Genomic DNA, 25,547 nt, shown 5'->3' on the forward strand with positions numbered 1-25,547 from the left:
GCCCCCCGGAGTCCATGTCGGTCGAGGACAAGCAGGTGGTTTCGACTCGTATGGCCACTCTAAAATCCATTTCGAACACGTCCATGCGGCTACTCTCTCATGCAACGGAGGGAGCCGCGAGGGCCATGGAGCCGGGGTCGTCTTGCGGCGTCACGCCTGGCTCCGCCTTTGCGATTTCGCAGAACCCTTCAAGGCGTCCTTTGCGAATGCGCCCTTTGACGGGTCTTCTCTTTTTGGCAAGACCGTTCGCAAAACGCTGGTCCAAAGCGAGAAGGACGGGAAGACGCTGTCTGCCGTCGGGGTCCGCTTCTCTAATCCCCAACGATCCTTCTCAAGGAATCAGAGGGGACAAAAGAAGTTGTGGTTCCGCAAGTCTCATTAATCCCATCCAGCTTCGGTTCCCTCGTCCTCCAGAGGCAGAGGAGTACAAGGTGGACGCCGGCCCAGAGGCAGAAGGGGGCTGCGTAATTTCGGGTCTAGAGAGCCTTTCTCAGACAGACCCGTGCATCAGCCCCGAGGGCTTACCCGACTGTTCATCTCTGGTGGCAGTCGGGGGGCGGTTGACGGAGCATCTGTCAAATTGGGAGTCCATTACGACAGATCGATGGGTGCTCCGGGTCATATCCAGAGGTTACTCCATTCCCTTCCTAAGCCTTCCCCCTACAAGCAGACGCCTCCCCGATGTTCCACCCGATCAGAGGGAGGCAGCGGCTTCGGAGGTTTTGAAGTTGCTAAGAAAAAGAGCCATCCAGCCTGTCCCCCCAGATCAGTCCGGACTGGGTTATTACTCCAGGTTCTTTTTAGTGCCAAAGAAGACGGGGGACCTAAGACCCATCCTAGACTTGTCCGCTCTGAACCTGCTCATCCCCAAGGAAAAATTCCGGATGGTCACACTTCAATCAATTCTCCCCTTGCTGCAGGAAAACGACTGGATGTGCTCTATAGACCTCAAGGATGTGTACTACCACATACTGATGGACAGACGATCCAGAAAGTTTCTCTGCTTCCGGCTGGGAGCAAGTCATTATCAGTTCAGGGTTCTTCCGTTCGGCCTCACCTCAGCCCCCAGGGTGTTCACCAAGGTCATGGCAGTGGTTGCAGCCCACCTGAGACTTCAGGGCATTCAGGTTTTCCCGTACCTAGACGACTGGCTCCTTACTGCCACCAACAGGCATCAACTCTGCGTTGCAAGAGATTGCGCTCTGACTCTTGCCCAGAGTCTAGGCATCTCAGTGAATCTTCAAAAATCCTTCCTTCGCCCTGTACAAGTATTAGAGTTCATAGGGGCCAAAATGGATACCCGTACTTCTCGAGCCTTTCTGACGTCGGACAGGCTGAGCAGCTTATCGCTTCAGGTGCTTACTCTTCTTCAGAGCCAGGCTCCTGCGGCGGAGTTAGTCCTGAGGGCACTAAGGTCTACGGCAGTGGCAAAGTACAGTTGTGTACACCTACCATAAATGTAGATGTTCGAGTGTCTTCACTGTTGCAGTCATAACTGTAGGGTGCTCCTGCCGGCAGGCAGCCCGAGGTCGGCCAGAATCCCAAAGTCTGGGTCCGGCGTCGGCTGTACAAGCTAGTACCCTGACGTCAGTACGCTCTGGTACATAGCCCTCAGCCGACGCCATCTTCTCCAGCCTTTCTTGCCCTAGATGTCAGAAGTCCCCAATAAAACAAAAAAATGAATCCAACAAGGAAACACAAATACACCACAAAAGAGAAAAAAGAGGGGATAGGAGGGAGGGAAACACCGACTGCAACAGTGAAGACACTCGAACATCTACATTTATGGTAGGTGTACACAACTGTACTATGTTCTTCGTGTTTCACTGTTGCAGTCATAACTGTAGGGTGGAATCCCAAAGCAGTGAAAAAAAGGGGAGGAGGCTTTAGACAGAAGAAGGGGAGGCAAGAATACCCTGCAAAACAGCAGAGGCAAAGCCTGCCCTGGTCTTAGAATACAGTGGGAGATTGTAGTGCTTGGAAAAAGTATGCACAGAACTCCAAGTGGCCGCTTCCAAGATATCCTTGGTAGGAACTCCTCTGAGGAAAGCTGTAGAAGTGGCAGCTGCTCTAGTAGAATGACTTCTAATGGTACCTGGAAACTGTTTCCCATGATGAGTGTAACAAAATCTGATTCCATAAGCAATCCATTTGGAAATAGTTTGTTTAGAAACAGGTTTTCCAAGAGAACTGGAGGCAAAAGAAACAAACAATTGATTAGACTTTCTGAATTCTTTAGTCTTGTCCAGGTAAAATCGTAACTGTCTGTGTACATCCAATGAATGCAAAATCCTTTCCCCTTTATTTTGAGGATTAGGAAAGAAAGTAGGAAGGTGAATTGTCGGATTTAAAGCCACTTTCGAAATCACCTTAGGCATGAAAGTAGGATTGGTCCTCAAGGATACTCTGTCCTGATGGAAAATAAGGTATGGTTCCACAGCCATGAGAGCTTGCAACTCTGAGACCCTTCTGGCAGAAATCAATGCTAATAAAAGAACAGTCTTCCAAGATAAAAACTTAATATCTGAAGATGCAGCAGGCTCAAAAGGAGGCAAAGTAAGTTTTTCTAAAACATAATTAAGATCCCAGGCAGGAACAGGAGGGGTCCTGGGAGGCCGCAAATTTTTAGCCCCTCTCATGAATTGTCTCACCAAAGGATGAGAAAAAATAGGAGGATCAGAAGTGAAATGAGCAGAAATAGCAAAATAGAAGAGAGATCAGGTACCAGAGGATCCGAGCCTCGGTCCTGCATCCAAATACAAAATCTCTTCCATTTAGAGGCATAGGATTTCCTAGTGCTAGGCCGTCTAGCTTCCAGAAGAACATCCAAAACTTGTTTGGGAAGACTAGAGGAAATCAAATTCCCTTGAAGAGCCAAGCTGCCAGGCAAAGGGTCTTGAGATTGGAATGTAGTAACTGACCCTGATGCTGGGACAGAAGAGAAGGGTTCAGAGGGAGAATCCAAGGAGGCTCCAAGAACAGGTGCTTTAAAGTTGGATACCAAAACTGTCGAGGCCAATTTGGAGCAATCAAGATGAGGAACTTGGGCTTGTCCTGTTTTATCTTCAGTAATACCCGAGGTAGTAGAGGAAGAGGAGGGAAGGCATATCCTGAAAGGCTTCTCCAGCTGAAGGACAGGGCATCCACTTTCCAAGCTGTTTTGTGGAAGGACCTGGTGCAAAAGCGAGGCAGCTGATGATTGAGATGGGATGCAAACAGATCTATCTGGGGACATCCCCAAACTGCAGTAATCCTGTTGAATAAGTTGGTGTCTAGCATCCATTCGTGAGGATCTGAAATGTTTCTGCTCAGGCTGTCTGCTAAGAGATTCTGTTCCCCTGGAATGAATTGAGCCTGGAGATGTAGATTCAAATTTAGAACTGTGTCCCATAAAGTCATAGCTAGTCTGCAAAGGGGGTACGAATGAGAACCCCCCTGCTTGTTGATGTACCACATGACCGTGGTGTTGTCTGTGTGAATTAGCAGAGGCCCTGGTTGCAAAAGTTTCTTGAAGGCTAGAAGAGCATTTTGAACTGCCAACATTTCCTTCAGATTGATGTGCCAGAGAAGATGGTCCTTTGTCCAGGTTCCCTGCTGGCAATTGTCTAGAAAGTGTGCTCCCCAAGCATAATCCGAGGCGTCCGTGGTTAGGATTTGAGTAGGTTGAGGTAGACGAAAAGGCTTTCCTTCGTTTAAAGCACACACCCTGGACCACCAGAGGAACTCCCTCTGGAGGCAGGGGATCAGAGGAATCAGAATATCCAGATCGTGGTAATGCTGTGACCATACACTTTTCAGATACCATTGAAGCTTTCTCATATGAAGCCTTGCGTTTGGAATCAACAGAATGCAGGAAGCCATGTAGCCCAGAGTCTGCAGGAATTTCCTTGCAGTGAGCTGAGATAGAGTTGCCAAGGTGTTGAAAATAGAAGCCAGCTGTGTTTGTTTTTCTGGAGTGAGGAAGGCCCTTTGTAAGGTTGTATTTAAGAGGGCTCCCAAGAATACCATTTGTTGAGAAGGGATCAAATGTGACTTTTTTGTGTTCACTGAGAATCCCAGTAGGAGGAGAAGATGTTGAACAAAGTCCAGATGTTGAAGTAGAAGATCTTTGCTGTCTGTCTGAATAAGGCAGTCGTCCAAATAGGGGTAAATCTGGATCTCCTGAAGTCTGCAATAAGCCACTACTGGTGCCAGGCACTTGGTAAAGACTCTGGGCGCAGTAGATAAACCAAAGGGCAGTACAGAGAATTGAAAGTGCCTCAAACCTGCCTTGAACCTGAGGAATTTCCTGCGTTCCTGCCTGATGGGAATGTGTAAGTAGGCTTCCTTTAAGTCCAATGTCACCATCCAGGCATCCTGAGAGAGCATTGGAATTAGTTGCTGCAGAGTAAGCATCTTGAATTTTGGAATTTCCAAAAAGGTGTTTAACACAGAAAGGTCCAGAATAGGTCTCCATGAGTTTTGTTTTCTTGGAACCAGAAACAGTCTTGAATAAAAACCTTTTCCCATCTCCGAGAGTGGAACAGGCTCTATGGCTCTCATGGCCAGAAGAGCATCCACTTGATTTAAGGCCTCTGACCATTGATGTTTTGGCAGATCTGGCCAACCGTGAGCCCTTGGCAAAGTATGAAAGTGGAATTTGTAACCTTTTAAAATCACGTCCAATACCCATCTGTCCTGGGTAATATGAGTCCAATTTCTGTAAAAAAAGAGACAATTTTCCTCCGAGAGGGGCATCCAGGTGAAGGGGTCCTGTAGCCCAACCGAGAGAGTCATTGAGTTTGCTTTCTTTGAGATTGGGATCTGTCTTCTCCCCTTCTAGGTGAAGAAGCAGTCCATTGTCTAGATCTGTAAGAGGCCTGACCTTGACCACGACCTCTGGAGCGTCTATATCTTCCCCTTTGAGGCCTGTCAGACGTGGGAAAGGACCAATTTTTAGAGGGCCAATTCCTGGAAAATCTAGGAGGCTGAACTTGCAAGAAATCTTTTACAGTCTGCATAGATTTTGCCTTTTCTTCCATCTTTTTAATAACTTCCTCAGCCTTAGATCCAAAAAGAACATCATGTTGAACAGGGGCATCTAATAACTTAACCTTAACCTGTTCAGGTAAACTTTGTTCACGAAGCCAGGCATGTCTCCTGATAACAGTACCAGAGGCTGCAGCCCTGCAAGAAGCATCCAAAGCATCAAAACCACAATGTAAACTATGTTTGTTCACTTGTTCAGTAGCATGCAAGACATCCTGAAGTTCCTTATCCTCTGCACATGCAGGAAGGGAAGCAAGCTTTTGCTTTAAAACAGACAAAAGAAATTGCTGATACTTAAACATATGAAACTGGCAATTTAAAGCCCTTACAGACAGGGTAGCAGAAGTATATACCTTTTTTCCCCACCTGTCTAAAGCACAAGAATCCTTCTCAGAGGGAATAGGATTTTTAGAATTAGCAACCTTAGCAGCCTTAGAGCCCTGAGAAATAGTTTCAGGATCCGCAGAAGGGTTCTTAAATAAGAATAAAATCTATCAGGCTTAGAAGGAGCAGGAGGCATGGAATCAGGATTCAAATTAGCCTCAGAAAAAGCATCATCTACAATGTCCAAAACAGGAGGGATAGCTAAAGGCCTATGCTGAGGAAGAAGAAGAAATTCTCCAAGCCTCTTCTTGGAAGCAGAATACTCCTGTCCTTCCCAATGAAAATGTTCCCTCATCTCATGCAAGGTTTCCCCAAAAGAGAAATCTTCAGGCGGAGGCCGAGGGTAAGGAGTCCTCAGCATCCGAATCCTCATAAGGAGGAAAAGAATAGTCCTGATCTGAGGAAGAGACAGAAGACACAGAAGCCTGGTCAGAGGAATCCAGAGGAACATCCTGTCGAGGCCTTTTCTCAGGAGGGGGGTGAGAACCCCTAATCATTGTAAGCAAATCTTCAGCCATCTTTAATAATTGCTTCTGTGTCCTGGGAGTAGATTCAGAAGCAGCTTGAGCAGGAACTTTAGACTTAACAGGAGTCTTTGTCTTTGCCTTTGAAATAGTGATGTGAGTAGGCCTGAAACCCCCCCCAGAAGCCGGTACCTGCACAGCGGTTCCGGACCCATCTGAGGGAGCGACGTCCGAAGGTCCTGCAGCAGTTAAAATAGTAGGCCTTGATGGCTCCCCATGGGAGTCCGTATCGGCCATCGGTTCAGAAGTGGCAGACGACAGGGGCTGCAAAAGCGCCTCACTGACGACAGCTGAACCGGACGCTGGCTCCAGCTGCAACGAGTCCTGTTTGGACCTCGGAGGCCTGTCTTTGTCTTTGCGCTTCTTTTGAATTCCGGTAGTGTCTGACGACATTCTATAATTGAAGCATCTGCCAAAATAATTTAGAGCCCAATCGTACCTGCGCTTGATAGTACGAGAGTTGAACCTGGCACAGAACCGACAACAAGAAACGTCGTGGTCAGGGCCTAAGCAAGGTAGACAGTAAGAGTGGAAATCTTTATGAGGTATTTGTTTCCCACATGTTATACAATTATTAACTTTTTCTGACATCGGAGGAACAAGAAAAAGATTCCCCAATGGGGTACTTAGCTTTGAGAAGAGAAGTAAGAACTTCGGACCGACAACAACAAAATACGCTGTTCGAAAATCGCCAACCAACGACTTGCGAGCTGCTTTCCACTGCACGGCAAGAAAGACTGGAGAAGATGGCGTTGGCTGAGGGCTATGTACCAGAGCGTACTGACGTCAGGGTACTAGTTTGTACAGCCGACGCCGGACCCAGACTTTGGGATTCTGGCCGACCTCGGGCTGCCTGCCGGCAGGAGCACCCTACAGTTATGACTGCAACAGTGAAACACAAAGAACATCTGGTCTATCCCTTCATGCACGCCTGCGAATGCGGATTTTACAATGGACCCTCCAGGTTCAGTGGTCGCTATTACTCCACCCGTTAAGCTCTCCGATCCCACTGAGCAGAGTTTGCAGAGACTCCCTTCTTTGGTGGCTTCACTCTCGAGAGCTGACGCAAGGGAGACCCTTTGTGATTCCCCCGCCCCAAGCCACGTTGACCACGGATGCTTCTCGCCACGAGTGGGGGGGGCATTGTTCGGGCAGAACCGTCCAAGGCACGTGGACTTCCCTAGAGACCGCTCTGCATATCAATGTCCTAGAGATGAGGGTGGTGCTTCTAGCGTTGCAAGCTCTCCACGACCTTCTACCTCTGGGGACTACTGCAATCCAGACAGACAATATGTCGGTAGTCTGGTACATAAACAAACAGGGAGGAACCAGGTCTTATCCCCTTTGTCGAGAAGCTATGAGTGTGTGGGAATGGGCGATATCCACCAACCGCTTTCTAGTAGCAATGCACATTCCGGGCCGGCCCAACATATTAGCGGACAAACTGAGTCGGATAATTCTCACTCCGTATGAGTGGTCTCTCAATCCATCAGTTGCGAAGCAGATCTTCCGCAAGTGGGGTTGGCCTCGCTGCGATCTTTTTGCTTCTCCATTAAACACAAAATGCAGCGAGTACTTCGCAATACTTCCCCCCGAGGGGGAGACTCCCAGAGATGCTCTAGTTCATGCTTGGCCTCCTGGTCTTCTTTATGCTTACCCTCCCCTTTCGCTTATGACCAAGTTCATACAGAAAGCCTCTCGGTTGAGGAGCAAAGTTATCCTCATAGCCCCATTCTGGCCTCGCCAGATCTGGTTCCCATACCTGCGGTCTCACAGTTTAACTCCCCCTTGGATACTGGAACCCATTCCAGACCTGATTTCACATCCCGCAGGATGTCAAACCCCGAACCTGGTAAACCTCAAGCTAACGGCTTGGTTGATACAGTTCCACTGATGGCAAAGACTCCCGGTATCTCATCACCAGTGAAGGCCATTCTGGTAGCGGCTCATAAGCCGGCTACCAGGAAAATATATAATAGCAAGTGGAAATGCTTCTCCATCTGGCAACAGACAAGGGCCTGGATTCTTTTACAGTCCCTATTCCGACAATCTTGGACTTCCTGTCGCTGATTTTTCGGCAGGGAGCAAGTGCTTCTATGGTTAAGGTGCAGTTAGCAGCCATTTCCCATTTTCATGTGGGAGATGGACTAGGGTCATTGGCATCCACAAAGTTATGCAAAACTTTCTTGTGAGGCATCTTTCTCTTGAAGCCTCCTGTGAAAACGGTGGTGCCCCCATGGGATTTGACACTAGTCTTGCAAGCCCTGACGAGTCCACCCTTTGAGCCTGCAGCCTCGATTCCTTTAAAATTCTTGTCCTGGAAAATGGCTTTTTTGGTAGCTATTACTTCTGCCAAGAGGGTTTCGGAACTCCAAGCACTGTGTATGAAACCCCCTTATCTCATTTTTCACAGGGATAGAGTGTCTCTCAGGACTAACCCGTCTTTCTTACCTAAGGTGGCTTCAGAATCTAATATCAATCAATCAATCAATTTGCCGGTGTTCTTTCCAAATTTTCAGAATAAGGGGGAGTACATATTGCACAAACTGGACGTACACAGGCAACTACGTTTTTACTTGCACAGAACTAAGAAATTTCGCAAGTCTGATCAGTTGTTTGTGTCCTTTGCAAAAGCAGCCAGGGGAAGGGCCATTTCTAAAGTGACCCTAGCAAATTGGATTTGTCAATGTATAGTTCAAGGGTATGTATCTTCGGGCAAACCAGCTCCTATGGGAATACACGCTCATTCTACCTGGTCCATCGCCACTTCAGCAGCTTTCTGGTCCAGGGTTCCCTTGGACGACATATGTTCAGCAGCTACCTGGTCCTCTTCTCATATGTTCATTTCTCATTATAAACTGGATATGATATCGAGAAGTAGGGCTTCTTTTCGCTCCGCGGTGCTTCGGAATATCCTTCCATAAGGCCACCCAGGTTTATTGTCTAGGTAGCTGGGGACTCTGTCCCACAGGTTGCAGAGCAAATGAAGTAACTACTTCAGATAAAGAAGTTATGTACTCACCACAGCGTTCCATCTGAGTAGGTACTTCATTTGTCTGCAACCCCCCCCCCCCACCATCCCCCTAACCTTTTCTTGGGTTTTTTTCTGGTCACCTGAAATTTTGCTGTCTTGAGGTTAGGTCTTCAGTATACCTCTGTCGAGGTTATGACTTAGATTGGGCAAAATCGATCTGAGGTAATACAGTTAGTGGCAGGGGATTATGGGTAGGGGGAGGAGCTAGGAGCTCGGATCTTGTAGCTTGTGAAGCTGCTGGCTCGGATCCGAGATCGGATCCGATACCCACAGGTTGCAGACAAATGAAGTACCTACTCAGATGGAACGTTACGGTGAGTACATAACTTCTTTTTAGCTTAACTGGATTACACATACATAACTGCACACTCTTAGTCCTATCAAGGATAGACGTCAGGCTTGGGTAATAGTTGCTGGAAAGTTATAGTTCTTATGCAGCTTGTGCAGTGTATTAGCTGGGAATGACTCGGTCAGGGTTGGCAAGGAGGAGTGAAGATGGCTAAAAGGGATAAGAGAGGTTTAATTAACTCAGATGCTAGAATGCTATTATGGTAAACACATTACTGTGTTTAAAGAATTCAGTTTAAATTGAAAAAACAAATGGGAACAGACAGTGCTTGTTACCAGGTCAGGCCTCCAAAACACCTTTTGCAGATATTTATGCACCACTGCCAAAAACTAAGTTTAGTGATCCTTGTATTATGCAAGAGCTCTAATTAGCAAACAAACTTTTACAGTCTGATAGAAAAAGATACAAAAGTGCAAAACAGTGTAGCATAGTACATCAATCAGTCATGTGTGTTGCATTAAACTGGCATTAAACCTCATCTCTTCTTAGAAATAGGTACAGCAAAAACTGAGGTCTACAATTAACTCTTAGCTACGGACTAATAAATCACAATTGATGTTGTCAACAATTAGTATAACGCAAACTCTACACATTTTACAATGCAGCAACAGAGTGAGCATCCTGTAGTCAAAGTCACTTTTTATACCTACATTACTAAGTTTCATGCCTGCTGCCTAAAATTTGCCTATGTAATTAGCAGCACTATTAAACCAACACAAACCGTCTGTGGCTAAACAGAGGGAGAAATTCTAGCAGCTCATTTAACATGGGAGCAATTAAAATAATGCTTTTGTCAGAACCATACAACACTAGCACTAAAACTTCATCACTTTGGAGAACTGCAGCTGAGCAATATAAATACTAGTATATTTTTTAGGAGAACTGCAGCTGAACAATTTAAACACTATCATATTTTTTACTTTAGTGTACTGCCTTTCAGAGGTAAATACAATAAAAACTGTTAACAACATAAGGAAACAAATTCTAGAAGTATGATTAGTTTTAGCTAGTAGTACTATCTGTATGCAGTTTGTGCTTAAATACATTCCCGTAAAGACACTGCTAAACTATTGAGCTAGATTTTACAATCACAACAACATAACATTTAGTATCTGCAACCTCGGGCATAAACCAGCAACTTTTCTATCATATAAATATGTGCTAGTTCCAACACATATTTATATCACAGAAAAGTTCCAATAGAACCTCCTTTTAACTGCAGACAAGGAGCCTACACGTGCAAGAAATTAATCAGTTAAGTAGCTACAGTTAAGCAACTGCTCTCCAGCATGATTAGTGTCTTAATACATTAAATATAACAATGCAGTTTACTTCTTTAAGGGTAACCAGTGCACTTTTTCCTTAAGGCTAAACGTTAATATTACCGAAAGCGTACAAATTGTTTTTCACATCAAGGAGGGGAAGAGAGATAAGATAAGGACAGATAGCAGGAACACAGGCTCTAACACACACTTTACCATGATTATCCCTAACTTTACAATAGGTAATGCAGTGGTTGATTTGAGGCAACTGCTCCTATTTGGAGGAGTAAACCTCCTTCTTGGAAAGTGCATGCAGTTTCATGTGTATGCTTCACATTAACAAGGGTTGGGATTAAAACTGTATTTAGTTTTTTTTATTTTTATTTCTTGAGAGTTCTTACTGAAGTGAAAAGTCTGGAAAATGTGAGATGGGTACAAACAAAATAAGAAGTAGCACGCAACCCGGGATACCGTCAGGTCCCATTGATGCTGTGTTTTTAGCTTTGCTGAGGGCAGTTCTCACCTGGACATCTGAGATGACAGGGAGGTTACATTCAGCTAAGTATTTCTTCTTTTGGGGGTGAGGGAGGGGAGAAATTTGCACTGAACCTGTCTGCCAGAATGTTGGCAATATCTGTGGGTTCAGTGTATTTTTTGTCATTGTGAACTAACTCTGAACACATCTGAGGGTTTCCGCCCAGGTTTCTAACATAGCTGAAGAAGGCCTTGTGGTTATCTTTAAGTGTCCATAGCGATTTTTCTCTCAAAGTTGGCCTTGGATGTTTTTATGAGTGAATGTAGCTTTCTACTAGTGCTGATCAGAGATGCCTTCTCTTTATGGGATTTTGCTCTGTCGTGCAGTAGCTTCCTTCTTTTGTTATACAATTTGTTTATGGCTGGGGTCCACCATACAGGACGCATGACCTTGGTGGAGAGGGTCTTGGTTTTATTTGGGATTGCATGATCCATGCATTCTTGGAGATGTCCGTAGAAAGCATTTGTGAAGGATTCTGCATTGTGGGATGTGGTTTCCACTGGCCCAGTTGGCTTAAAGGATACCATCTCAGTTTTAAGAAGTGTAAAGTTGGCTTTTGAGAACTTTTTCACTGTAGTCTTTTGTGTTGGGGGTGGAGGTGGGATATGTATATCCAGGGTGATTAGTTTGTCGTCAGATCTCACTAGTGAGGGGTATACTTCTGGTGTGGAGCACTTTGTCCCCATGTTTGTGATGATCAGGTCTAGTATATTATCTCCCCTTGTGGGAGAGGTGACTAGCTGTTCCACTGCATTTGAATTTATGAATTCCGGGAACCTTTGAGCTAGGGTGTTTGGGCTAGAATAATGCACCCAGTCTGTTAGGGTAGCTGAAGTCTCCCAATATGATGGTGTTTGGTGAGACATTCATATCCTTCAATGTCTTCAGGAAGGCTGAGTGGGGTTCCTGAGATTGGGAGGGTGGTCTGTAACATGCTACCAGTTGTATAGCAGTTTTGCCTACGGTTAGTTGCACCTGGATGGTCTCTGATGCTTCATGTGTTGCCACTAACCTGGAGGTGTGGGTGTCCTTGATGAATATGGACACTCCCCCTCCCTTTTTGGTTTGGCCCGAGTTTTGGGGCCGAAAAGCATGATACAAGGTATAGCCTGGTAGTGCTGGGGTGCTCTCAGGAGCCTTGAACCAGGTTTCAGTTACTGCACAGACATCGATGTTCTCAATACTGAGGAGTGCTTCGAGAGCCTGCATCTTGAGATTTAGACTTCTGGCGTTGAGCAGCATTACCCGTAATTTTTTTCCATTTTTGTTTTCTAAGGAGGTGGGTTTGTCTTTTGAGCCTGGTAAACGGAACATCAGTGTGTCTGACTATAGAGTCACCTATTACTAGTGTATCAGGCATGGTGTTTGGCCTTAAGGGCTGTGATTGTTTGACACACTGATTTATTGAAGTATGTGTTGCATGTGTTATGTTTTGAGGTGGTGGATTTTTGGGTGTCTGCTTTGAGAGCCTCTGTTGTTTTGGGAAGTTTTTTGTTAGAGCCTCCAAGTATGTCTTTGTGTTATTATGTGTTTGGCTTGCAGTTGTGGTAGGTCTATGTGGGACTGGGTTTGGTGTGTGTGTGGTTACCTTCTCCTCCTGTCTGGTCTTGCCAGTCTTGAGTTGAGAGAGTTCAGCCTCCAGTTTGGCTATATATTTGCATCTTTCACATGTATTTGTGTTTGTTGGGAGGAGGAGAGGGTTGTCTGTGTACATGAGACAATTGTAGCATTGTCTCAAGATTCCCAGATTAACCAGCTGAACCGTTGAGGATGCTAGTAATCTACCACTCGGCATGCTAGAATATTATAAGGGAGTGCTGTGCCTTTAAGGGAAGTGGGTACTCACAGGGAAGGTAGGTGGATGTAGTGCTTACTTTAGTTAGCGAGTGTTTACTTAGAAGAGAGGTTTTGAGAACAAGTGCTAGGCTTATAATAAAGCGATTAGACTGATTATTATAAGAGTAGAGCTTTCTTAAGGGAAAATTTGAAGAGCAGACTTGGCGGAGCCAGAAAAAGTTTAACCTTGTTTAACCGGTGCTGCGCTATGCGCACAAACGCGCAAAGCCGTGCAAACGCGGATTTTAAACAGGGAACTTCAAAAGAGCTAGAAATGGTCCAAAACAACCAATTACTACAAGCTCTTGTGCTGAGGTCACTCCTTCAGGGACAGATAGGCTGCTCAAGGCTCCCCACTCCCACTGGTGAGCAAAGAAACTTCCTTCTATCCAAGTAAGGCAATGGACAACACAGGAACTACACCACAGCCCAGAATACAGCAAAGCCTGTATACTGGTCTAAACTAGTCGAGGAGAGGCGGGAAAACAAGGATATTTTTTTTTCGTTTGTTTTTGAGATAGAAAGCACACAGAAATGCAGGAAACAGTAATAAATCAGTTACACATGCTAGCACACTTTAGTGGGCAGCCTCAACAGTTAAATTTAACAAACATGTAAGCTTAAAGTTTGAAACATATATTCAAAAGATCTGTCATAGTTGCTTTATCAATATTAACATGGAATGTAAATGGTTTATAGGCACAGACAAGAGAGTACTGAATTATATTAAGAAGTATAAGGTGCAAACAGCAATGTTACAGGAGTGCCATTTTGATAAGTGCATGTGTCTTTGACAAATAATGGATTTTATGATGTACATTCAGCAGAGTACGAAGGACAAAGAAAAAGAGGAGTAACAACACTGACTATGAGAGGGATTGCAACAATGGTATAAGAAGGAAAAATGATGATAATGTTAGACTTGTGGTAGCAAGGGGTGACCAATAGGGGGAGAAGGATTATGTACTAGCATATGTTTACATTCTACCCAAAACTACTATTATGTAGCCTACTCACATTTTGGGTAGAAATAAGCTTCCAGCAGGCATTACTATTTATGGGTGGGGATTGGAACCTGATTTATAATACTGAGGATGTATCAGGTGGACCTAAAGGGGGAATATAACAAAAGGAGGTAGATTTCTTAAGAAGTATATAAGAATATTTGGTATGGAAGACATACACTTACTAACATGAATTCAGACAGAACTCGCACAATATTCCCCAAGATGTAATAAAACTGAGAGTAGACAGAATTATGTTTTACAGGAGCATGTGTGTTTAATAGAAAGCTCTGACACTCATCAAATAAGTACATCAGACCATACACTAGTAAAAGCAAAGAATAAGCAGCAAGGTAAAGATGTAAAATTGAGACATTGGCACATTTCAACTTAACTGTTAAAAAGATATGAAATTTAAGGAATGGATAATGTAAATGAAATGAGAGTTGTTAAGGAAGGCAAACATTACTTCAGAAGGGATAGCTGGTGAATGGACTAAATGAAAGTGAAGATTAAAAAATGAGATCAAAGATTAAAAGATGGGAACGTACTAACAGGAATTACTTAAAAGTCTGACAAAGGTTAAAGTACTGCAGAAGAATTGCAATCCTGCAGAATAGTAGGAGGAGAAGGAGCAAATGCAGAATTTTAAAGAGAAAATGTATTTCGATACACATATACAAGTTTAGAAAGGTTGCTGTTTTGCAACTATTTCTGGATAACAACTCGAGCTCAAAAAACTTTTAGAACAACTTAGCAAAAGAGAGTAGAAAGAATTGAAGCCAAACTTAGGGAGCTTATAAGAAAAGTAACCAGAGATCCTACAGAGGTAATACTACAAATATTTCAGAACTTTTATGCACATTTGTTAAAATAAATAAATAAAATAACAATTTAAAAAAAAAAAAGTCATGGTTGAGCCCTCTGGGGTTCTAATCCTGAAAGCCCTCAAGTATCTCTCTAGGTTTTGCTTGCCATTCCTTTTCATACTTTCCTTTCTTTTCCCTTTAACCAGACTTGGTGGGATACAGTCTGGGATTGAAAGTCCAGACCTTGGTTAGAAATGTCTAGTATACTTGTTCACATGGGTCTGAAAAATCTAGCCGACTGGGTGATTTTACCATTTTCTTCCAGTTTCTTATGTACGTCTCAACTGCTAAGATCTACATGGGAAATGCTTAATTAATGAGGCATTGACTATTTCTACCTGCTTTACTGGCAGAGGTATGGTACTCAAAAAGACATTTCTCTTTATAACTGACCCACAGCTCCTGTAATACACGATGCATTAACAATATATCACAACTACATTTATTAGGCTGCTTAGCAACTAGTAAAAATAGGTTACACAACTCATACAACACTTTTCTCAGGTCCTTGCCTTCAATCTCTTCTACCTTAGTCCTCATTTGGTCCAACAGGGTTTGCTGCTATCACAATATGTGAGACTGGCAGTTTAAGGTCTTAAACAAAATGGCAGCAGCATTACATACCTTCTTACCAAATCTATGAAGGTTTTTGCTCTCTGTCATTTGGATACGTTTACTGGTAGAAGCCAAGATCATTCCCTTGCTAGGTTCAGGTGGCACTACACCTGGATCAGCCAAAAGACGTCTGCACAGGTATTTGTGTAAGTCATTGATTCAGGCTTCTTAACAGCATGGGGAAGGAAGTCATGATCTAGTGATGCACTCAGAAATACATCTTCTACGACATATACCATTGGCAAAATTAATAGTGGCCTAGGTTGAGGAAGACCCATGAAGGCCCTATATCTGTCTCTGCTAGGGTTTAGAGTACTCTAAGTCTCACTAAAAGGTTTCCTTCATTCTATGCAGGATATCCCTAAAGGATAAGCCCTCTGTTGAGGATGTAGATGACAGGGTGTATTCAATCAATGTCTAAATCCATGTTATCTGTCAATGGAAACTTGTCAGCATGAGACAGCTCACTGTTTTTGGGGTCAGTGGAAACAGATTTCTCTTGGGAAGAATCTGCACTTCTCATTTTAGAAAGGTTTCTTGACACCAAACAGGTTTCCAGCTCAGACCTCTTGGACTTAATTAAGGACATAAAGCGTCCAGGCAGATGACCTGTGAATCAGAAGAAATCCAAGATATGGACTGGGCTGAGGTACTGCCATGTCTGGTGGTGTCGCAGGACCTTGAGAAGCCAGGGTCATCCACTACATCTTTTTTTTTCTGAGTGCTTTTTCTTCAGAGAAGCTCCTGGAGGCCAGAGTTAATGTCTCTGTGGCACAAAACTAGGCAGGATGGTGGACTATCCTTAGGATGAAAGATGAACAGTGTGGAGAGAACAGTGATCCATATCTTACTGTAGGCAGAAGTATCACAAACACTTCCTATGGAAATTTGTGTGTGGAATTGGTTTTACACACACACATGCGCACACACAAAATTACTGACCTTCACTATTTCATATCAGATATTTAGCTAAACAGCCAACCGGTTCAAAAAGATAAAAAAGAAAAAATATTGGGTGCTTTACTGGCTGTCTGTAAGAAGGATGACAGACAAACTACACACACAGACAAACTACACACACACCACTGAAGGCATACATGGCAACACTCACTGAATAGCAAAAAAGATCTAAAGGTGGTTGTGTTTGTCACACATTGAATGGGAGAGCTTGACTTGAAAAAAGGTGAAAGCTAAGTGAAAATCTAATTCGGTATTCAAAATTAAACATTCAATTCTCATTCAATGACTCTTGCCACTGCATCTAAAGAGAAAAACACATTTTTGAGAGTCCTCCCAATACTGCAAGTGCTCATTTTCTGTTGATTACGTTCCATTATGGTCAAAAAGTTTTGTACCGACTGGGTCTCAATCCAAGTCCATCTCTTTACTTCTACATACTCCCCTGACTAATCTATCCAGCTTTCTCTCAGTGGATCCACAAACAGGACTACTCTATCCAGCTTTCTCTCAGTGGATCCACAAATAATCTCCTTCTTTCAGGTACTTTAAATAGCATTTGCCCTTAGATACAAAAGTTAAATAATTTGTTCTGAAAATACTTTTTTTTTACCATATACCATGCGTCTCTTCCCTGGTTACAAAGTCGAGATGGGGCCTGCTATCTTTTTTTTTTTTAATAAACAACTTTATTAACAACAGTAAAACTTTCCAACAACACTTAGAATACCCATGTCAATCCAAACAATAACATATGAATAAACAAAATATCAAAATGTTACAAACTCCAATAAAAACTACAGTATTATGTACCTTTATTGAACAAATCTAACTGAAAATAATGTACATCTTTATAAAGTCACTAAATATAGCAAACATTCCAAGAATTCCTTTAGTATCCAGAGTAAAAAGAATGAAAAGTTAATAGCCCAGTAGTATATCTAATCTAGATAGGTACACATATGTCATGGAAACTGTGGCCCTGTTTAAGCTATCCAGCCCCCAAGACAAAGCCATTTCTATCAAGTCAAGTTAACCTCACTTGCAGCAAGAGAGCCAAACTCCAGCTGCTTCATATTGAGTAGTAATTCTTTTAAGTCTTGTAACACAGGTTATTTGTTGTTTGCATTTCTTAGCAATACATTTGTTGGCTAAAACAGACAAAAGATGAGGGGCTATTTGATCAGGCCTGGACAAATCAATCTCAGCTATAACCCCAAGTAGCCACTTCGACAAATGACAATTTTATCTCTCCAGGTTGCGGTTAATTTGAACTCAAAATCTCCAGTAAATTTATCAACTTAGAACAACTCCAGAACATATGTAGCCAATCACCAATCTCAGCCTGCTCACATCTCACAAACATGGGAAAAATTATTAAAAAGTATAGCTAGTTGGGTGGGTCTATAAAGTATCTGTACTGGCACTGCCAGCCAAAGAATCTGTATACCTTAGATTCTGTAGCACATCCATGATGTTTCAACAATTCCTCCCAAAGGTCACAAGGAACGGCGATACCCAGGTCCCTTTTCCACACAATTCTAAATTCACCTAATGCAGGGGTATTGCTTTGTGCCAGTATCTTATAACACCTACTAATCTGACCCTTTCTCAAGGAACCTGGGGCTCAATTTTCAAACAGCTAATCCACCAGAAGCAGGTGCTGTCCCAAACAGATCCTAAAGGATTGTTGGTCTATTACCTGATTCATAAGGTATCTACAATCACCGGTTCCAAAAGGATTACCAAAAATCCTCCCAAATGATGACTTCATTAAATGACAGCAATTGCCCCCAGTATTTCGGACCAAACTGCTGTTGTATAACTCCCTATCCCTCACCAGGATAAACACAAACCCTAATCAATATGCCCAGAGTATCTTAACACCCTAAGAAAAAAAATCAACCCCCCCCCCAAGCATTTTAGAGGGGAATTTCCAAAAGTTAACCAAGTGTATAATCCCTCATATCTCAACAGAACTGATAAATCCTTCCAGGATGTCTTACATGAGTCAACTAAGAGCACTATAATTATCTTAGAGGTGAGTGCCTTCCTGTCCTACTCAAAATCTGGGAGTGCCAATCCAGCAAGTACAGTATACAGTGTAAGAATGACAACAGTTGTATGATTGCCTTTATCCAAATAACGTTAAGTACAAAACATGTTAGACTTTTACTATACCTGAAGTTAAGGAGACTATGAGTCCCTGAAGTTGACACAAAACTAAACAAAGAATAAATTATTTTAATGTCTAATTTCTGTGAGGCCTGTCTAAACTCATTTTCCATTTTTACAAAGTGCTTCAATCTTTACAAATAAAATATTATTTCTGGCAATGCACTCAGGGAGGGACTCTGCCAGTATCATACCCAGATACATTAAAGTACTTTCTCTTTCTAAAAAGAGGATCTGCTCTAATAATTCTGCTGCAAAAAACAGTGTTTTTTAATTGCCTCCGTTTTATGTACAATACTTTTATACCTTGAATAGCAGCCAAACTTCTCGAAGAGTCAAAATACACAGGTCAAGTCCCAGGTTGGGGCTTGTAGGTATAACAAGAGGGCAACCATATATACAGACAGTTTAGTCTGCCTACTGAGGAATGAATACCCATTAATAAAGGAAGATCTATGCTTTATAGCCAAATAGTACAAGGTAAGAAGCAAAATGGGGAGGAAGGGGGCAACCTTGTCTGGTGTCCTTAAATTTATCTCCAACACACACACACACATATATATATATATATATATATATATATATATATATATATATATATATATATAAGCTGGGAAACCACAGGAATAGAAATTGCTAACTGATCCTACCACAGCCTTCTCAGTATTCAGACTTCCCAAAAGTAAGGAGATACCTCTTCCTATCAGCATATTCAAGAACTTAAAAGGTTTTTGAGTAAATCCACTATACCATGTCTAGGAATAAAAACGATTTGACTTGCATGTATGAGTGATGAGATGGCATAAAGCAAACTAATCTATTGTTCATAATGACACAATTTATAATCACGATTTAATACTGAAATTGGGTGATAGGGTAAGCAGCCTGCAACTGAGTTTTGCCCGACAAGTACAACAGAAATAATAATGCCCCCCCACAGAACAAAGTCAACCACAACTACAAAGTTCGTAGTGATCTTAACCCCATCCCATTTAGAAACTTCGACAGGTAGGCCATCTGGGCCCACTGTTTTCCTAGATGCTGTCTTATGCAGTGTTCCCTGTACCTTGTCCTGGGTAACAGGCACACAAGTCTGGTGCACTGATCCTCTGAAAGCTGTGGAAGCATCAACAAATACCTTTTTTATTTCTACAGTACTACAAGCTCCTAGGTCTTTATCATATAAAGTCTTTAAGAGATTAAATAATCTTAATCACATTAGTCATTTCATCTAAGATTTGTTTGTAATCTACCATCTAGTTTTCTGTTGACACAAATGTAATGCCTTCTAAGAGCCATCAAAGTCTGCAAACTTAAAGTATCTTCAAGCCTAGGCTATCTTACTATTCTATAGTTTACTACTCTCTTGCTCTAAACACTCAATGGTCTCTTAACTACCCACTTGTTCATAGGTTGATACTAGGCTATCTGCCCTACGGCATTTACAAGCCTAGTCAGTGTGTGTTTGGCTTTCGCCACCCTTCATAGATTAGTAACCCTCCAAATTTACTCCTCAGCAATTCTGTTTGCAAAGGTTAAAGCGTCTGAGATGTTACTGATGCCATTTATCTGTATGTGCTTTAAGAAATCCTCTAAGGACCACTTTGAAATCATGTCACTGTTGAGTTATAATAATCTGAGAATGTGTATTTAAGCCATTTCATTCAACGAAGTACTATACCATTTAGTTTTTTTAACAACTGTTCCTCATGATAAAACAAATTATGCTCACAAAACGTTTCTAACAAGTCACAGTCAATCACAAAGGTTAACTGAAGGGGGACATGACCAGACTCGTACTCAGTTCTAAATATATACGTTCTCACCATAAAACATTTGCTTATTCTAGAAAAAGTAGTAAATCTATAATAGAGTGTATATAAGGTGGACACTAACATTAAACAGGGGTGAACATCTATCAGTCCTACCAAGGATACAAATCTAGCTAACTCCTTATCAAACATCGGTATTTAAAAATTCCTTGAGCTTCATCATCTTGAATAATGCACTTCAGGGAGTTCTGGAAGGAATATAAACACTTAAAAAATAATCAAATTACCATTAAGTCTACCATTCACCCCAATGTATCCCTTGTCATCTGCCAGGTGGTCAATAGGGTAAAATCTGCACTTCTGCCTTAAGTAATGTATCACATCAACTAACACTGTGGTAAACTGAGAAAAATATATTATAAACACACTTTCAAATTCAAATGCTCTTGGGGCCCCAAATGGTTCTTTTCCAGTAAAATAAAATGGGGTTGCATCCATTTCAAATAGATCAAGACTCTATATATCCTTACATGGTCAGTAAGACCATTTAAATTCCAATTTAAAATCCTAAACATTGCCATATTAGACTCACGGTAACGACATATTTTGTTAATCAGATTTTTGCTGTGACTTAATATGCACAGTTTTAATGCTACGTCATGGCATATGAAGTCTTATCAATAACAAAATTAAAAATATACAGTTCAAACAAACCATACCATACAAAATCAACCACCTGTATCACAAATATACACAAGACTTTTTTTAATCACCTCTAATCAGGCCACCCATCTGAAGTTCTGTAACCTCCTACTACAGGAAGATCGTAAGACAGTAAAGCAACAATCTTGCAAATAAGGACCTACGATTCTATAACAGGAAATTATGTACTCACCATAACATTCGATGTATGTAGTCCATCTCACCTCACATTCTTACCAGTGGGTTCGGAGCCGAATATCGTCTCCGACTCGGCCAAACTTTTCTAGCTCAAAGTCTTCTATCGGCTGGGCTAAGCAGGTATCCCATGGTGCACTGCTCCATAGCCCCAGATCTAGTTTGCTGCGAAACCCATACATATCCCATGCATACACAACATCCAGATAAAAAGAACAAGCTGAAGTAAAGGGAACTGTAGATAAAAGAAAACCCCTAACCTCCAGATCCTCCAGGAAGGGGGAAGGCGGGAGGGTAAGTAAGATTGTGAGGCGAGATGGACTACATACATCAAACGTTATGGTGAGTACATAACTTCCTGATGTTATGTAGTCCTATCTTGCCTACATTCTTACCCATGGGACAGCTTCCCTAGCACCTACACCCTGGGTGGCTCATAGGAAAATACTCCTGAGTACTGGGGAGCCAAAGGACGACCTACCCCTAGAAACCACGTCCACTTTGTAATGAGAAACAAATGTGTGAGGAGAAGCCCAAGTAGCTGCAGCACATATATCATCCACTGACAACCTGGCCTGATAAGCTGTAGATGTAGAAACGGCCCGAGTAGAGTGAGCCTTAACCGGAAATGGCAGATCTTTTCCTCCCGCTTGGTAAGCGAACGAGATGCAATTAGATATCCATCTGGATATGGTGACCTTGGAAACTGGGGACCCAATTTTGTTGTCCGCAAAGGAGACAAACAATTGATCTGACTTCCGGATATCTTTTGTTCGGTGCAGATAGAAGCGTAACTGTATGTACATCCAACTGATGGAATTTAAATTCTGCCTTGTTTGAAAACTGTGGAAAGAATACAGGCAACTCAATGGATTGATTAAGATTAGACACAGAAGCCACTTTAGGAAGGAATGAATGGTTTGGTCTAAGAGAAACCGTGTCCTTATGGAAGATTAAGTATGGGGGTTTAATAGAGAGGGCTTGAATTTCTGAAACTCGCCTTGCTGAGGTGATCGCTATTAAGAAGGCTGTTTTCCATGTCAAGAACTTCAATTCACAGGTAGCTGCAGGCTCGAAAGGTGGCGAAGTAAGGGCTTGTATGACAAAATTTAGATCCCAGGGCATGATAGATTCGGAGACCAGGGCCGGAGGAACAGAGTACCTTCAGGAAAGCCTTGCAGAGTCTATGAGCCATAAGACTAGGCTCATTAGCCACATGAAAATTAGAGATCGCAGTCAACTGAACTTTGATGGTAGCTGATGCAGAACCCTGATGGAAGAGCATAGACAAAAACTCCAAGACTGAAGCAACTGGAGCTGTGTACGATCAATGCCTTGGGTATGCGCCCAAATAGAAAACCTCTTCCATTTGCTGGAATAAATCTTCCTAGTAGATGGCTTATGAGAGGAAGATAAAATGTGAACCACTTCCGGTGAAAATTGGTGAAGCCTAACTAACGATGGAAGTGGAGCAGCCAGGCTGTCAACCGGAGGGTTATCAGAGAGGGGTGGAACTGTCCCGACATGTGTGTCAGTAAATCTGGTTGAGGGTCCAGAATCCAAGGAGTGTCCACAATGTATGGTTGAAGAAAAGGGAACCAGACTTGACGAGGCCAGTGTGGAGCAATCAGAATTATTCTGCTTCCCAAGGATTGCGCTTTCTGAATTACCCCTGACAGCAAGGGAAATGGAGGGAAAGCATAAAGCAGACCGGAAAGCCAATCGTGGACCAGAGCGTCCCTGGGTGACTCCCCCTGTGGGGGGATCAGCATGAAATAGTTGCTGCATTTGGCATTGAGGGGGCTGGCAAAAAGGTCGCAGCAAGGCTGATCCCATTTGCTGAAGATTCGTTCTGCAACTAGATGATTCAGGGACCACTTGTAAGGCATCAGAATAGCTCTGCTTAGCCTGTCCGCAATCATGCTGGACTTCCCCGGAATGGGCGTTGCCACCAGAAAATGTTGGGAAGTTACTGCCCACTGCCACACTCACATGGCCTCTCTGCTTGTTTAGATACCACACTACCGACATGTTGTCTGAGTGTATTGCAATCGTCCCTAGAAGTAGAAAACTCTGAAGTGCCTGCAACGCATGTAGCACCGCTCTCATCTCTAGGACGTTGATATGCAGATGTATCTCGTGATCCTGCCACGTGCCTTTGACTGTCCTGCCAAGATAATGCCCCCCCCCCCAATCTGGGAGGCGTCTGTGGTCACTGTGGCAACCAGAATGGGTGGGACGAAAGGTCTTCCCCCGTCCAAATTGTTGGTGCGAAGCCACCAACTCAGGTCCTGTTTGCATCTGTCCATGAGTAAAATGGGGTGAGAAAGTGGAAATTTTTGGAAAGACCATTGAACAAAGGGGAGCCATTGGAGAAGTCTCAAGTGCAATCTCGCTAGAGGGACCAACATGATTGTTGCTGCCATGGTCCCCAAAAGTTGGAGAACCCATCTCGCCTTCACTTTCCTCACGGGCATCAGGATGTGTATTTGATGTTGTAAGATTCTGATCCTCTCCTGCGGTAAAAATGCTCACATATGAATGGTGTCTAATTCTGTGCCTATAAAGGTGACATGCTGCGAGGGCAACAAGGCAGATTTTTCCCAATTTAGTGATATGCCCAACTGTTGACAAAGAGTGATGGTAGCGTCCCTGGTTTGGATTAGCTGATGCTTGGTGGGGGCGGTAAGGAGCCAGTCGTCCAGATACAGAAACACCCAGAATCTCTGACGTCTCAAGTGAGCCGTCACCACTGCCATACACTTGATGAACACCCTGGGGGCTGTGGTGAGACCAAAGGGCAGTGCTCAGAATTGGAAATGACTGGCTCCCCAGCTGGAAGCGTAGGTGACTCCTGGATGCCCTGTCCATCTTTACATGGTAGTAAGCATCCTTGAGATCGATGGAGCACATCCATACCTCCTCTCCCAACAATGGGAGAATCGATTGTAGTGTGACCATATAGAACTTGGACTTCTGTACATAGTTGTTTAGTTGGCGAGATCTAATATGGGTCTCAGGTCCCCTGTTCTTTTCGGCACCAAAAAGAATCTTGAGTAAGTCCCTAATCCGATCTGGTCTGAGGGGAAACTCTGGATGGCTCCTTTTTCTAGCAGCTTTGAAACCTCTAAGGCTGCTTGATCCCTTTGACTGGGTGGAACTTCTGGGATATTTCTGATTGATGGGGGATCTGATATGAACGGAATGAGGTAACCTCCGGAAATTATTCGTAATACCCATCGGTCCTGGGTGATGCTTTTCCAGGGTTCCGGATATAACTAAATTTGACCCCCGACTGGTTCCGGACAAGCACAGCTGGGCACTCACTCAGGAACGAGAGTAGGGAGAGCCGCAAAAGGAATCGTGGTCTCCCGAATTGCGGGGGCCCCCTCTGCCTCTAAGGCGGCGTCTCCCTGAATAACCTCCCCCGCCTCTGCCTCTGGAGGGGGACTCACCTTGTGCAGCAGGAAAAAACTTCTATGATTTCTTGAACCACATCTTCCCATCCCGCTGGGCCTTGGGGTAATGCCTAGAAGGAAGGGAAAAACGGACCCCTACGGCAGACAGGGTCTTTCCCCTCTTGCTTGCACCTGGTGAGGGTGTCTTTCACTTTGGTTCCGAACAAGGAAGAACCGTCAAAGGGAGCATCAGTGAAGGAAGACTTGAAGGCCTCCACAAAGTGACACAGGCGCAGCCAGGCTTGCCTCCTAAGGGCGACTCCTGAGCTTGCTGCCCTACTCGCTCCTTCGGTTGCATACGAAATGAGCCTCATGGAGGAGTTGACAATGGAGTTGAGGGTAGTCACCTGGGCATTGACCGTCTGGGCCACCGCCTCAGGGACATTACCTGCAAGAGTATCTCCCAACTCTTTGGGGAGCTCTCTCTGGAGCCGAGTGAAATGAGACCGATAATTCAGTGACCGTAAGGTAAAGGTTGCTGACGAGAGGATACGCTTCCTGTACCGGTCCATGGTCCTAGACTCTTTGTTAGGAGGATGGACGGAGGAAGAGGTCTCTGCTACTTCTTCTGAGTGGCCGCCGCCATCACCATGGCATCTACAGAGACTCCTTTGGACAAGAACTCCTTACCCTGGGGAGCAGAAAGAAACTTGTTGGGGCGCCTGGGTATGGGCTCCACAGATTCAGGGTTTTCCCACACCCTTTGACAAATTAAATCAAGGAGCTCATCGAAGGGCGGGGACACCCAGGAGGTGGAGGGCTGAGCACCAAAGACCTTAAGGAAGACCGACTCCTCCTCGGAAGGGGTTTTGGATGGCCAGTGACCTCTTTGCTTCAGTATCTCCAGG

The 25,547-nt window shown here is 43.6% G+C and overlaps 1 protein-coding gene across 2 annotated transcripts in view; it reads right to left on the bottom strand.

The window, feature by feature from the left end:
* The window catches only part of POLDIP3 (DNA polymerase delta interacting protein 3), a 1,331,876-nt gene that overhangs the window by 486,664 nt on the left and 819,665 nt on the right, over positions 1 to 25,547 (bottom strand). The gene's annotated exons all lie outside the window — the stretch shown is intronic.

This window comes from Protopterus annectens, chromosome 1.part1, assembly GCF_019279795.1.
Source record: "Protopterus annectens isolate FY-2018-M chromosome 1.part1, PAN1.0, whole genome shotgun sequence".
NCBI lineage: Eukaryota > Metazoa > Chordata > Ceratodontiformes > Protopteridae > Protopterus > Protopterus annectens.